Raw genomic sequence first — 12736 nt, 5'->3', positions numbered from 1 at the left:
ATTCAATGCAGTCTTAGGATGACAACCCATTTGAAAATCAGTAGGATGAGCTGGAACAGTCTATTTAGAGTGGAGATTTCACCAGTTAATCTGTGACAACTGTGCGTCATATTGGAGTAGTCATGTGACTCCAGATTATACTTAAGCTGTATAACTCACTAGCGAGGCCTCATCTGGAGTTCTGTGTGCAATTTTAGTCTCCAGGATACAAGAAAAGACATTTTAGTGCTAGGGAAAGTCCAGAGAGGAGCAACTAGGGTAATTGCTGCACTGACAGATATGAGCTATGAGAAGAGATTGAAAACGTTGAGAGAGTGAATAAGAGTGATATGATAGTGAGAAGTCAAGCTAAATGACACCTTTTATTAGCTAACTAAAAAGATTACAATATGCATGCTTTCGAGGCAACTCAGGCCCCTTCACATCTATTTTTTTTGTTCTTCATTTTACCTTATAGAATTTCTTGTATTAGGAATTTGTTAGTTTTCGTATACCCCTTGGGGTCAGACATTGTACAGCACCCCAGGAGCAATTGAAGGCCTTGTTCAAGGGCCCAGCAGAGTAGGATCTCTTTTGGCAGTGACAGGGATTTGAACCGGCAACCTTCAGGGGACCAGTGCAGATCCTTAGCCTCAGAGCCACCACTCAGCCTGAAGAGGGGGCCTGAGCTGCCTCAAAACCTTACATATTGTAATCTCTTTAGTTAGCCAATAAAAGGTGTCATTTTGCTTGACTTCTCACTACATTCACAGTGGCTAACACGGTGCAACACCCTAGTACTACAGGGTGATATGATCAAAGTTTTTCAAATTATGAAAAAATTAGTACAGTAGATTACTTTAAATTGCTTTCTTCAACAACTATATTGGGACACCAATAGAAACTTAAGTGCAAATTTCACACAAATGTTAGAAAGTTTTCCTTTACACAGAGAAACAGAGACACACAGAATAGACACCTTCAAAAATTTGACTTGATAGTATTTTGGAGACACAGGCTGTGGTTTGGCTAAATGGTCTGTTCTTGTTAAAAATGTCCCAACAACCACATGGCGACATTTATCATTTTTGATACTTTTGTGAGACCATACTCCAGGGACCTTTGAGGTTCTTAGTAAAATCATTGGGCCAAGATAGTATAAATAAGTATTACATATTAAAATAAGGTCATCCAAACAAAATAAAATTGCAAAAAAATATATATTACCAATTCCCTTTTGTGTTGCACCTAATACTCCAGACAGCAAGTATACTAATACTGAGTAGGCTAAATCTTAATCTGACTCACACAATGTCCACTTCCAGTTTGAGAAAAAGCCTTTCATCAACAGTTCACTCCTGATATTGTTGATTAAATGACAACTTGAAATATGGTGAATGAGAACACTGCTTTGTTATTCTAACTGGGTAATATTTTAATGTCTGACAAAACTTGTTAAACAAGATTTTACAGCTATTAATGCTGTATCTAATTACAATGATTATTTTAGATCTTTATCTGATGGGTAAATTAATATCCTGACCTGAGGCAATGCCCTACTAAAGACAACAAATTTTCAGCTAAATGTAGGCCTCAATGGAAGCCCAAACATCCATAACTTAAAATGAAAATAATAATTGTAGTGTACTAGGCATTTAAAGGAAAGAGGCCTGGAAAAGAACCATGATAATTTACTCATTTAAGGATATTTCTAGATATGTATGTGTAAAATATAAAAAGCAAAAATATATTTTTATTTGTTATATATTTCAAATTTTTGATGTCTAGATAAATTTGGATATGTGGCAAATGTCTGGAAAATAGCAAAATAACGTTAATAAAATTAGAACGGAACACTAATCTAAGTGACCAGTGAGTCATATTTATAAGTATCAATTAAGTTGTCATTGGCTTAAATGAATTTGAATGATTTATAATTTTGAGTTTGGTGGTGTCTGACTAGGAATGAAACAATAATTAGACACTTAATTGAAACCTTAGATTTGAACATTTTAAAAATGTTTATTTTTATTTATATGTGTATACTGTATGTGCAACCCTGTGCTTGAATTTAAGCCTCTTTGAAACATTCATAATATAATATAATATAATATAATATAATATAATATAATATAATATAATATCATTTAATCTGCAGGGGGCTGGCGCCCTGCCCAGGTTTGGTTCCTGCCTTGCGCCCTGTGTTGGCTGGGATTGGCTCCAGCAGACCCCCGTGACCCTGTAGTTAGGATATAGCGGGTTGGAAAATGGATGGATGGATGGAAAACATAATATAATATAATATGGACAGCACAGTGGTGTATTAGGCAGCACTACTGACTCTCATATCTAGCACCCTGGCTTGTAATCCTTGAAAAAAGAAATTGACAGAAAAACATTTTGATTGACTGAATAATCTTTTTAAAATAACATTTCTCACTGCACTTTTTGCCTATATCATGTTATTGGGATGATCTTCTCTTTATATTTCAGTTCTACTGCTAATTTACTCTTCAGCACAACCTGTCTAAAGAAATAAACAAGTCAGCCCAGTCCCTCTAGGAGCTTTCTAATATCCAGCAATGTTTCTGATTTCCCAGGAGTGCTATTTATTTCTAGTGGTTTTATTGTTTAGAAGTAATTCCCATTCCAACCCCCACTTTAAACTTTTTCAGATATCCTTATTGTTTTTAAAATTACAAGAAAACAAACTGAGTCATAAAGCTTCTGTGCCACCAGCATAAACAAGAACTCCCAGCATAAAATCCTAAGTGAGATGCGTCAATGATCTAACAGAAATGCTTTGTGGAAAAAGTGTCAATGCTGCATTATCACGTTCTCCATGTGACCGATCCTCAACCTATTGAAGCCATAAAAGATAAAATGAAGAAATAAGCCTTGCTGCAGATGAATACAAAACTCTCATTTTAGGTAGATAGATAGATAGATAGATAGATAGATAGATAGATAGATAGATAGATAGATAGATAGATAGATAGATAGATAGATAGATAGATAGATAGATAGATACTTTATTAATCCCAAGGGGAAATTCACATAATCCAGCAGCAGTATACTGGTACAAAAAAAAAGAACAATTAAGTATTTGATGTTTTGACCAGTAGATAGATAGATAGATAGATAGATAGATAGATAGATAGATAGATAGATAGATAGATAGATAGATAGATAGATAGATAGATACTTAATATTAACACCATCAGAAAGGACCAACAAGTTCTAATAAGACCACATTTTTTGTTTTAATTACATAAAGTCAGTCAGTCAGTCAGTCAGTCAGTCATAGCCAACCCGCTATATCCTAACACAGGGTCACAGGGGTCTGCTGGAGCCAATCCCAGCCAACAAATAAAGTCTTAAACATAAAAAACAAAATCTACAGGGGAAAATACATATAGTACATCTTCATGTTTTCAAGTTCTGTAAATGAACAGTAAAATGTTCTCTGTACCGCTCCTGCATTATAACAGGCATCCAACCAAGTCTGTTATTCTTTGCTGAAGGCAGCCTTTGCAATGGCTTGAGGCAGATTTAGTGATGCCGGACTTTGTCATTCCAAATTATTTCTTTTTAACTTAAAGTGATAAGATATTTGTTGTTCAACACAGTTGTTGAGCTAATGGTACTTATATGAATTGAACATTACACATCTGTAATAACGCTAAACAAAGATTCTAGCATAATAACTGCAAACAATGCAATCTTAGGTTTTTGAATTTTACACAGTACTTTTGACTCCACATAAATGTTTCTTCAGAAGGAGAAGTCTGCATTTTTCATTCATTATAAAAGTCGTGCCAAGAGGTCACACTATCAGGTCAGTGTTTCTTTAGCCTGAACTTGGCAGGAAAAGTCAACCCAGCAAATGTTAATTACCTGAACATGTGTGACCAAAAAAAAAAAAAGATCTTGGGAATACTGCTTCTATGTCACTTACTTTAGACCAGAAAGAAAAAGAATGTTAGAGATCTAAGCATCCTGAATTTGAAACTGGTATTTATTTAGTGAAATGTGTATAAATGCACACATTTTTAAACTCGCTTAATCCCGTTCAGAATTACATAGCCACAAAGCCTATACCAGCAGCACTGGACACATGGTTGGTATGAACTCTGATCATGGTGCCATATGATTGTAGGGTTGAAACACATTCAAACTCAAACATAGTGCCTATAAAAAATATTCATCTCTTGGAGGTTTTCACATTTTATTACCTTGTGGATTTAATTTCGCTTTTCTTGACATTAATCGATAGAAAGGAACTCTTTAACGTCAAAGTGAAAACAGTTCTCTGCAAAGTGGTCTTAATGAATTACAAATGTAAAGCACTAAATAACTGATCTCATAAGCCTGGAGTTTGCATCATGATGCACCAACATTGATGGACTGAAAGCCAGAAGTCTACGTGACCATCATCATCAGGTCCTTCCATGAAAACCATAAATACAAAGAGGACTGTTTGACTTATGTTAGGTAGATTGCCCAGAGGGGACTGGGCGGTCTCGTGGTCTGGAACCCCTAAAGATTTTATTTTTTTTCTCCAGCTTTTGGAGTTTTTTTTTTTGTTGTTTTTTCTGTCCACCCTGGCCATCGGACCTTACTTATTTATGTTAATTAATGTTGACTTATGTTTATTTTTTATTGTGTCTTCTGTTTTTCTATTCATTTTGTAAAGCACTTTGAGCTACACTTTTTGTATGAATATGTGCTATTTAAATAAATGTTGATTGATTGATTGATTGCACAGGTCTGTCTCTCTCTCTCTCTCTCTCTCTCTGTCAGCTTTGCATATCTGCACACTGCAGTTTTTCCTCCCTTCTTCTTTGCAAAGTTGCTCAAGATCTATCAGGTTTCATGGCAATCCTGCTTGAACAGGCTTTTTTAAGCCCTGCCACAAATTCTAACTTGGATTGAGATCTGGACTCTGGCATGGCTACTCCAGGATATTCCCAATGTTGTTTTCAAGCCATTCTTGTATAGCTTTGGCTTTATGCTTTGGGGTAATTATCATGTTGGAAAACAAATCTTCTCCCAAGGTGTAGGTTTCTTGCAGACCACATCGGTTTCTCTTCTAAGATTTCCATGTATTTTACCTTGTTTATGTTTTTTTTCCCTCAAAAACCTTCCACGGCCTGCTGCACAGAATCATCCCCCACAACATGATGCTGTCACCACCATGCTTCACAGTGGGAATGGTGTGTTCTTAAAAATGTGCAGCATTTGGCTTATGCCAACCATGGAGTGTGATAGCTAAAAAACTGAATTCTGGTCTCATCAGACCATTGATTCTTTTTCCACCTGACTACAGAGTTTCTCATGTGCCTTCTAGAATATTTTAATGTGTGGTTTTTAAAGAGTGGCTTTCTTTTTGCCACTCCCCCATAAAGTTGCGACCGGTGGAGCACCTGAGCAGCAGTTGTCCGCACAGTTTTGTCAATCTCAGACACTGTAGCTTGTAACTCTTTGAGAGTTCTCTTATATCTTTTGGTGACCTCCCTCACTAGACTGCTTCTTCCTCGATCACTCAGCTTTTGTGAACAGACTGCACCAGGCACATTTCACATTTATGTATTCTATGTGTAATGAACCAAACTGCTTCTTAAACATTAGATTTTGTGCCAGATTCATTTTGAATGATTATAATAAATTACTTGAATTGACAGAGGTGTAAGCACAATATAAAAATGACTGTATGACTTGTGCAATAATTATTATATGGACTTCCAAGACACCTCACACTTAATGAATTTAAACAATATTTATAGTAGAGCCATTCAGCTACTTATTGAAGTCATTATGTTGAATGAGTTAAATAAGTTACCAAGTAATGTGGTGGCTAGACACCTTCAAAAATTTGACTTGATAGTATTTTCCCAGCAGCACTTGGTACAAGGTATTAACAAAGCCAGAGCGAGTTGCCAGTCTGTTGCAGGAGACACTCACTCAAATGTTAACTATGAAAGGAAAATAGTATTGCAATACAAAGCCAAATTTGGAGATTTCTTTTTCTTTCTTTCTTTCTTTCTTTCTTTCTTTCTTTCTTTCTTTCTTTCTTTCTTTCTTTCTTTCTTTCTTTCTTTCTTAGAAAATCATTGACTTACTCTGGCTTGTCTTATGTGCTACACATCATTTACACCAGGAGGAAGCTTAAACTTAATTTCATGGCTGGGCACACGAAGGTGTTATGACAGGAGAATGAGCTGACCCCAGAGGTCAGTGCTAACAGAGGGCTGTATTAACACCTTTTAGATGACTTTATTTCAAACTGTAAAAAGTAAACCCCTCACAGACACTTGTGATGTGTAATAACCTTTATTTCTATTGATCTTCTGTAATACTTTATATAAACAATACAGATAAATAAGACACTGACAATGTGCAAGAAAAACATTCCTGCAAACAAAAAGTGCTGAAAAAGGTCTGATTTCGATTAGTTAGGCATAGAAACATAAATTTATAGGTAATGTAAAAATCACTAATGGATTTTTAATTGATAATTGACATAATAGTATTTAAATATATGTTACTTAAAATTGAAAAAGGTAAACAGAAGCATGTAACAGACAATTTGAGCTCCCACAGTGTTAACAAGTTAATCTGTACAGTATTTGAGTTACCTCAGTTACTTGTATTGCTTTATTTCCTCATGGTTAGTAAAATGTTTTTCTAAAGTAACCTTTGACACCATCACGGGGGATCAATAAGCAGTAAATTAGCCTATGCTCTAAAGCAAATGACCTAATTTTTGAATTGCATTGACATCGCTGAAGACAGAGAAAAGAATTGGTTTCTTAAAAGCACAAAGTATCACTTGGCCTGCTCTGTGATTTACTGCATCCCTTTAAACTGCAGGAAGCTGCCCTGACCTGGTACTGATATAACGTACTCCCCACTGGGTGCGAGACATTTTGCTTGCTCCACTCCCTGTTTCAGTTTATTTACAGTATTACAAAATAATTTCAAGAGGTGAAGCGCTGCCGTGCTTTAACGATCAAGTTATACTCCTACTGCTTCCAGATTTAGATTTAGATAATGAGTATGTAATCTGAGAAAAGAAAATGCAGTCGAGATTATTTTAACATGACCGTGTTATTTGTGTTTGTGTGTTTCTATATAAATATGCACAAACCTTATAATCAGCCTTCAGGATTTTATTGTTTGGACCGCACCCACACTGCAAGACTATGCTAACCTACAGCACAACTTCATGCTAAATGGCCCATCCACAAAATGGACAAGATAAAGTAGCCTCCACAAAGCCTGGGAGGTTCACTGAGGGGATCATATCAGTATTCAAAGCCACTGGCTCACTTAGTCACTGGTTACGTTATTAATTTACACATACTTAATACTTAATAAATATAAGGTTCCATGATTCTGCAGTGTTATGTGGTGCCGCCTCACAGATCTAACATCCTGGGTTTAAATCCCACTCCGAGTCTTTGTCTGTGTGGAGTTTTCATTTTCTCCCCATGACTCCCCAAAGACATTGAGACTAATTCTAATTTGGTCACAGTCTGGGTGCGTACATGATTGGTCTATGTGATGGATTGACCTGCCTGTCCAAGGTTGCTTCCAATCTTTGCACCCCCAGTGTTGCTGGGATTGCTTTGGTCACCCACAATCCCAACTTGGAATAAGCAGATATGAGCAGGTTATGCTTCTAACATTATAAATGATATGCTGGTGCAGTAATGTGTGCTACTGTGGCCTCACAGCCATAGAGATCTGTGCAACGACTGCAAGCAATCAGTCATTGGGTTCCTGGGGATTTCTTACGGGAATCTCTCAGCCAAAATATGATGTGTTTTGTTTAATTGTCGACTTTAAGTTAGCCATTTATGAATGAGTGCTGTGGTGTGCACCTCATTTGTGGTGGTCTCTGGCCTTTGTGACCCACAACTGCGTCAAGTAGATTTAATAATGGACTAAGACTACCTAGAGGTTCAGTTGGATTCTAAGCTTTTACTTCGTTTTAAAATTTTAGATTTAGATTAACCCTATTTATACCTATTCATATAGTCCATCCATCTTCTAAACCTGCTTTATCTTGAGCAGCTGGAGCCTTTCCTAGCAAACATAGGGCGCAAAGTAGGAACAATCCCTGGACAGGGCACCATTCAATCATGGGGCAAACACACACACAAAACGCCAATTCCCCTAACATGCATATCCATAGCCAGAAATAACATATAAGTGCCACACAGGGAGGACCCGGTATATGAACCTCAGTTTCGAGGCAGCAGCCTCTGTAAAGAAATGCTACATGGCTGAATTTTCTTTACTTGGCCAGTGTTTCAGGGGCAAATCCTACCTATAAGGCTCAAACTTGTATTGTAAAATGGTCCAGACAATACAGGAAAGAGGTTTTGGAGGCAGCCGGCTGTATTCTTGGAATTGGCTGCCAAAATCATAGCAAAAGCTGTGGTTCAAAGTGGTACAGTCCAGGCCATAACAAAGAATGAAGTACACAGGCAAACATGGTGGTTATATAGAGGGAAACAGGAAATGATGTCATCAGACAGGAACCAGAAGTGACGTCCACGGGGCAGGAAGTGACGTCTTCGGACCAGACCTGGAAATGACATCCTCAAGCCCAAGCGGAATTTCCCATGATCGGTCTGTCATTGGAAAAGAACAGGGATGAGTGGACTCTGCCGTCCCCTGGTTTGGTGAGGAATTAATGTCTTTTGAGCCTTTTAGCTGCCTCCCATGCGCAAGTGTGTGACAGTGTTCATAATTTGCACTCTGTGTGTTTTGTTAGAAGAGCCACTGCAGATTCTCATTTTGTAATTGGTTTGCTTGTGAATCACCTTCCAATGATCCCTGTACTTTCTAGTCAAATATTTAGTTTTAAGGGAAATGTGAGCCTGTCCCATCACACTGTGTGGCATAGGGAATAAAACTTTGGACTTCAAAATGAGGTTGTGGGTTCAGGTCCTCTTATTAACACTGTGTGACCCTGAGTAAGTCTCTTCTGCCTGTGCTCCAATCAGATCCACAAAAGAAATGTAACCAATTGTATCTCAAATGTTGCAAGTTGCCTAGAAAGGGGGCATCAACCAAAATAAGAAATATTATTGAGTATGGATGCACACCGGTTACGTAGGTGTGTAGATCTTTATGATGAAGAAAACATGTCCATTCTGACACAAGGAGAACATGTCAAAACCATACAGTGGCCGGGACACAGATTGAACCCAGTCTGCTAGAAAAATAAGACTGTTCCACTAAATACTGCGCTTTCAAATCACTCTTCAACAATTTAGAAAACAAGTAGCCGAAAGAGCTTCAAAATGAAATATGTCTCTGCATGTCACTGCGCAGTCTTTCCATCTGACATATGGTGATAGCTTTGACCTTCTTTGCCAGACAAAGTAATTTTTTTTTGCTGAAGCTTTCTTGTCGATATAATTTTTATTTCAAGGATTCAGTTGCATTCATGTATTTAATGTTTTACAGGGATGAACTTCTTTTGTTTCCTTTAAAGTTTCTTTCGCAACTGGTTGTGAGATCTTCTCAACAATCACCTCATTCATTTTGTACCATTTATTGCTCCACTTTCCTGATAACATTTCAGCCTAAATAACTCCTATAGGTGCATGAATTGTTTTGTTAGTTCTTAATCTGCTCTTCAGTTTTTAGATAGCTGAACATGTTCATTTGCTTTTCTTTAAATTATTAACATCTTCAGCAGGTATTGTTTCCAGAACCTTAAACTTATGGCTTCTCTGTGGTACCTGCATGCTCTCCCTGTGTTTTTCTTCTGCTTCTTCTCAGAGATTTGCCAGTGTGGGTGTTCAAGAGTGGGTCCTACAATGGACTGGGTTTGTTCCTGCCTTTTTCCCCAATGCTGTCTAAATAGGTTCTACCTGCCAGCAACTCTGCAATGGGTTAAGTGGGTTTGAACACGTAAGCTTCAGTTATCTAATCTCTGTTACAACTGCAGTATTGTTTTCCACCTTTGAATCCTCATCATTCCTTATTGATATTTTGCAGTATCCACTCAGCCCTTCATTTTCCTAATCCACTTAATCCAATTCAGGGCCAGAGTCTGTTCTAGCAGCATCAGTCGCAAAGAAGGAATCAACCCTTGGAAATCCTGCTGGTTACTCATTTCAGGGTTCATTCCTCATCTCTGAACCTGCTCCAGCCAGTCTGGCTCACCCTGAACACCACTTTTGGTCCGAATGTTGACATCAGCACCAGGGAGCTCATTTAGTTTTGTGAAGCTTTCTCCATAGGCGTGTGCATAAAACTTCGTCAGTGTTATTTAAAACCCTCCTTCAATCAATCTCCTGTGTTTTGTACCGGCTATCCCTTGTGCTTATTTTCTAATGGGCTTTTATATGCCAGCCATCAAGATGCCAACTCCACTGCTCTGTTCATCAAACACCTCTTAATGTGGTCCTTGACCAGTAGTTAATCATGTATTTTCAGTCATCGTGTATTGTACTTGTATGCTTGTGAAGATGAGATCTCTGGAAAGTACTATATAAAAAGTCAGCAATAAATAGAAAGCAATAAATAAAGTAAACATTGATGAGATGCTGGCTTCCACTGAGCGCATGGAGGCCCATTCAGTTTGATGAATATCAGTGCAGAAAATCACGTGGTAAAAAAAAATCATGTGTGTCAGTGTGAAACTCAATTTAGTCTTAATCTTTATATCGCATCTTTCTCAATGGAGTGGCTGAGAGTGCCATAAAGTATTGATTGGTTTGGACAAACTTTTTTTATGGATAATTTATTGAAACCATGGTCTCACTATGCTATTCATATTATAAATTACTTAATTAAATGACTGGAACTATTCAGTTTTACATTTTAAGTTCCATATTTCAAGTGAGGACACAGTTGAATAGTGAATAGTGATCCAGCATCTTGTATTCAAATCTTGCACTCGAGTATTGGTCCTTCACAAACATAAAATATATATTGTAATATGCTCAAAAATAGATGTGGGCCTTCCAATATAATGTAACATATATAGTGTTTAAATATATTTTTTTAAGATTACATCTGAAACATAAGGAAACATATATTTCCCGTAAAATATTGTAACAAACATTTTTCCATATTTATTGTATATAAGACATTCATTATGCTGTGTGTCCAGACCCAAGACCAATCATTCATCCCTCATCTCTTTTTACCTGGAAAAAACTAAACCCAGTATTCCCAATTTCCATTTCCTTTTACAATGCCCTCCATAATATTTGGGACAAAGGCACATTTTTCCTTGATTACCCCTCTGCTCCACAGTCAAAAGTTATAAATCAAGCAATTCAGACGGGATTAAAGTACACATTGCAGATTTTCATTTACTGTAAGGGTATCTGTATACATTTTGGTCACACACTTTTAAACTTTCTAGTATACGAAGTAAAGGGAAAGTATTGGAATCGTCCAAACATTTTATTTTGAGATTTTGAAGAATCTCAAAGTTTTAGACTTCGCTGAGTTCAAAAATACCATTTTTGGAATTTCCTTGTGTCTGTGTGTGTCTGTGAGTGTGTATGTAAACAAGATAACTTGAGTATGATTTCACTTAGGTCAACCAAATTTTGCAAACAAGTATTAAGTACAAAACGTAGATTTCTATCAATTTTTTGGGCTATTTCCATTAATTGGAAGTGGTACTTTATCTTTTATTCATGCAGCTGCAGAGTCTGATTTATTCAACTTTACTTTTATAATAATTGTTCAATATATTATAAATCAATATTATAAACATTGTCTTGCGGTTTACTCCTCAAATATCCATCTCCATATTTGAGTATATCAGAAAGTCTAGGGGAGACCACTCCTGATGTTTTTATACATAGTACCTCCATTTCTGGGCGCCATAATCTTTGGGACAATAGGCATCACAGGTGTTTGTGATGCCTTAGGTGGGTTTCATTGCTTCGTAGGATGCCTCGGCTGGCTTCTACCCTTTGGATTGTGTAGTTGCCATTGTTCAACATGAGGACTAGAGCTGTGTCAAAGAAGGCCAAAGGAGACATTATGAGGCTGAAAAACAAGAATAAAACCATTAGAGACATCAGTAGAACCTTAGGATTACCTGAATCAACTGTCTGGAATATCATTAAGAAAAACGAAGGCACTGGTGAGCTCAGTAATTGCAAAGGGACTGGTCGGCCAAGGAAGACCACCACTTCTGATGACAGAAGAATCCTCACTATGGTAAAAAATAAAGACCCTGACAGATCAGAAACAGTCTTCTGGAGGGCAGATGTGTGTGTGTCTGAGACTACTATATGCAGAATGGGAATTTCCCCTTGGGATTAATAAAGTATCTATCTATCTATCTATCTATCTATCTATCTATCTATCTATCTATCTATCTATCTATCTATCTATCTATCTATCTATCTATCTATCTATCAGAAGACTTATGAACAGAAATACAGAGGCTACACTGCAAGATGCAAGATGCAAACCACTAGTTAGCTACAAAAGCAGGAAGGCTAGATTACAGTTTGTGAAACAGTACTTCAGACAGCCTACAGAATCCATATGGACAGACAGGACAAAAATGAACCTGATCAGAGTGATGGCAAAAGCAAAGTGTGGAGATGAAAAGGAACTGCCCAAGATCCAAAGCAGACCACCTCATCCGTTAAACATGGTAGTGGGCGTGTTATGGTTTGGGCATGTATGACTGCCACAGGTACTGCCACACTTATATTCACTGATGATGGAACTGCTAATGGCACCTGCAGAATGAATA

This window comes from Polypterus senegalus, chromosome 16 (genome assembly GCF_016835505.1).
Source record: "Polypterus senegalus isolate Bchr_013 chromosome 16, ASM1683550v1, whole genome shotgun sequence".
Classification (NCBI taxonomy): domain Eukaryota; kingdom Metazoa; phylum Chordata; class Cladistia; order Polypteriformes; family Polypteridae; genus Polypterus; species Polypterus senegalus.
Note: the sequence above shows the minus strand (reverse complement) of the source record.